This window comes from Oratosquilla oratoria, chromosome 31, assembly GCF_046742065.1.
Source record: "Oratosquilla oratoria isolate Oo_2021 chromosome 31, ASM4674206v1, whole genome shotgun sequence".
NCBI classification, from domain to species: Eukaryota; Metazoa; Arthropoda; class Malacostraca; order Stomatopoda; family Squillidae; genus Oratosquilla; species Oratosquilla oratoria.
Genome location: NC_134807.1, coordinates 35,990,163 through 35,994,577, shown reverse-complemented (window position 1 = coordinate 35,994,577; position 4,415 = coordinate 35,990,163).

The window sequence follows — 4,415 nt, the reverse complement described above, 5'->3', positions numbered from 1 at the left end:
TCAGTTAGTGTTTCTAGTTGCATAGGCTGGATGCCACACTTTCTCAAGTTAGCCTTCAAGCAGTCTTTGTACCGTTTGCGCTGCCCACCCACTGATCGTTGTCCTTCTGCGAGTTCTCCATATAAAATCTGCCTTGGGAGTCTATTTTCCAATCCATCTGAGCTGCTTCCGCACGATCATAGCTTCAAGAGAATCTACACCCGCCCTCATTCGTATCTCCGTGTGAGGTATGCGGTGCCACCACTTAAGGCCAAGAAACTTCTGCAGGCAGCTTATGTGAAACCTCTCTAGCGTCTTGATGTGCCCTCGGTAAGGGACCCAGGTTATACTTGAGTAGAGCAGAATTGAGAGACAGATTGACTTGTGGATTGCGATCTTTGTGCGTACAGTGAGGTCCCTACAAAGAAACACTCTCCCTGAGAGTTTTCCGAAAGAGGTCGAGGCAAGGCTGATTCTACGATGTATTTCATCAGTCATATTACCTTTACATACTGTTGGTAATTGAACCCAAGTATTTAAAACTATTCACATTTTTGATCGATGTGTTGTACACTTTGAAGGTGGCGGGTTCAATATTGGGATGCAAAGTGGTCATCGCTTCAGTTTTGTCGGTGCTAATTACAAGGCCCGCGCGTGTGTAGGTTTGTTCCAGTTCTTGTAGATTGCGCTGAAGGCCATCAGAAGTGCATCCCGCAATTGCGGCATCATCCGCATACTAGAGCTCAACCAAGGAATCCCTAGAAGTTTTTGTGGGCGCTTTCAGTCGTCGTATGTTGAAGAGGTTGCCGTCCAATCTATAAGAAAGTGGCACACCGTCCTCTGGGGTGATGCCTTGTACCGCAGCGGTCATAACAGCTACGAGGTACAGGTTAAAAATGACAAGAGCAATGACACAGCCCTGTCGCACACCGGTGCACACATTGATAGGGTCAGATCTAATACCGTCACCAAGGACTCTAACCATTGGACCGTCATGAAGGGCCTTGATTACGTTTAGGAACTTTGGTGGGCATCCAAATATATGGAGCACCTCCCACAGCAATTCCCTATCTATAGATTACAATGTTGCTCAATCCACTTCTTTTGTATCTGGCGTATGACAAACACCATGTCGATTGTGCTGCGTTTTTTTCTGAAACCGCACTGGCTTTCAGGTAAAACATTCTCAGATATTGTCTCAATGAGTCGCAAGAGCAGAATTCTGGCTAATATCTTTCCAGCGGTTGATAGGCGTGAAATCCCTCGACTATTATTACAATCAGCTCTATCACCTTTATTTTTATGAATGCTGATGAGATCCGCATCTTTCCATTGTTGTGGGACGCAGCCGGAGTTCCAAGCTGCTGTGATTAGTGTGTGCAAGATTCGGACAACAGACTTCCCAACTTTCATACAAGTTGACAAGGTGGTTTAGAGTTGTCATCCTTCTCTCTCTCTTTCTCTCTCTCTCTCTCTCTCTCTCTCTCTCTCTCTCTCTCTCTCTCTCTCTCTCTCTCTATCTATCTATCTATCTATGTCTATCTATATATGTCTATCTATATATGTCTATCTATCTATCTATCTATCTATCTATCTATCTATCTATCTATCTATCTATCTATCTATCTATCTATCTATCTATCTATCCATCTATCTATCTTTCTATCTCTTCCTAAAACTTTCAAGAATATTAAGCAATCCTTCCATCACGGACCAGCGATACCTTAGTATGCATTTGGGACGTGGCACCACTGAAGCACTCTCACATTATATTGCACGTCATCTATTAACTCGTAAATGGATGTTTTTACAACTCTTAACACTTTTGTATTACAACGGACACTTTTTATACTAAACACATTTTAGATGGTTAAAAAAGGAATATGATACGAGAATACAAGAGTTCCATACCAGATATACAATAACAACAACAATTCTGCTGAAACCATCTCGGGGGTAAGTACGAAAAAGGAATTCGAGAGGTACTGGCAGTCTCCATCGCCCTCAGAATAATCGACTAAGAATCTGACCGTAAGACAACAGAGAGTGGCCTTCAACAGTTCCAATTATCGCGTAATAGTAGCACGCGCGCGCGCACACACACACACACACACACACACACACACACACACACACACACACACACACACACACACACACACACACACACACACACACACACACACACACACACACACACACACACACACACACAAGTCTATGGCGCAGTGGTAACATCTGCGGCCGCCACTACGGAAGTAAGGGTTCAAATCCCGCCTGGGCTGAAATAATTTCAGTATCGCTGCGCTGCGAGTCGTTATTTCAAATCTCGTGGGTGGGGAGTTGGGTGTGTGTGTGCGTGTAAGGTCACAGCATTACCCATAGATCTGTTATAAATGAGCTCTGAGCTCTCTTCCGGGAGGGAAATAGCTGTCGATCATGAGTCCAACACGTGATCTAAGACCATAGTGAATCTCTCTCTCTCTCTCTCTCTCTCTCTCTCTCTCTCTCTCTCTCTCACACACACTCTCTCTCTCTCTCTCTCTCTCTCTCTCTCTCTCACACACACACACACACACACACACACACACACACACACACACACACACACACACACACACACACACACACACACACACACACACACACACACACGGTGGCGCAGTTGGTAGAGCGCTGGACTGGGAAGTACGGTGGTGCTCGCAGTACCTGGTTCGAATCCTGCCCAGGGCCGAAATTATTTCGGTATCGCTGTGATTCGGGTCGTTACTCTGACTCTAGTGGGCGGGGAGTTGGGTGTGTGTGTGTGTGTGTGTGTGAAAGGTCATAGCATTACCCATAGATCGGTCATAAGAGCTCTGAGCTCTCTTCCGAGAGGTAAATAGCTGTCAATCACGAGTCCAACACGTGATCCAAAGACCAAGGTGAACACACACACACACACACACACACACACACACACACACACACACACACACACACACACACACACACACACACACACACACACACACACACACACACACACACACACACACACACACACACACACACACACCTCGTGGCTCAGTGGTTAGCATTCCCGGCTGCCATTATAGTGGTCCGGGTTCGAATCCCCCCCCCCCGGGCTGAAATAATTTCAGAATAGCTGCGCTGCGAGTTGGTACTCCAACTCTCGTGGGTGGAGAGTTGGGTGTGCGTGTGCATGTGAGGTCACATCATTACCCATAGATCTGTCATATATGAGCTCTAAGCTCTCTTCCGGGAGGGAAATAGCTGTCGATCACAAGTCCAACACGTAATCCAAGACCATGGTGAATCACACGCACACACACACACACACACACACACACACACACACACACACACACACACACACACACACACACACACACACACACACACACACACACACACACACACACACACACACACACACACACACACACACACACACACACACACACACACACACACACACACACACACACAGTTGTAAACACATGTATGTGAGTACATATATGATTAAACTTTGCAGAAGGTTCTGCAGCATTTTCCTGACATGTTCAACTTTTCTAAAGCTTGAACATTGAATATTGTTGAGTTGTCTAATTATCTGGCCAGACTTCATTGGAAATGAATATAAATACAATTCTTGTTTCTTGATTCACTAGTAGAGTTTTCTCCTAACTCTTAGGCATCTTCAGTACAATTTGAATACAGAGAAATGGTGACATTATTTACAAAACATATGGATCATGAGGAGTGACGTATGATCCTGAGAACCAATTAGAAGACAGGACCCGTACCTCCGCCAACTGGGTAGCAGTGAACCTAAGCCCAAGACCTAAATATTTTGAAGTGGGAATGATTCATTGGTATGGGTTTTGTCTGTTCTTTGTGGGATTTTGTACTTTAATGTTAAGTACTTCTAGGATGAGAATGGGCTTGCAGCTCGATTCCTTCTGTAGGATGATGGTGCCTTCTTCCAGATCCTTTCTTTTTACTGGAGACTGATGTATTTCGATGTGGTGTCGTTTGATAGGTCCATTAGAGAGGTTAAGAGTAGGCGCTTTGATAATTTTGTCGTGTGAAAATGGAAACTGCGAAACCCTTAATGAAAAGTACATAGGGTTGACTACGACAAAATTATCTAGGCGTCTCATCCTTCACCTCTCACATACATACACATATGTGTGTATGTGTGTGTGTGTGTGTGTGTGTGTGTGTGTGTGTGTGTGTGTATGTGTGTGTGCGTGTGTGTGTGTGCGTGTGTGTGTGCGTGTGCGCGTGCGTGCATATGTGTGTGTGTGTGTGTGTGTGTGTGTGTGTGTGTGTGTGTGTGTGTGTGTGTGTGTGTGTGTGTGTGTGTGTGTGCGTGTGTATGTTTGTGTGTATTTGTGTGTGTGTGGGCGAGCGTGTACATGTGTGCGTAT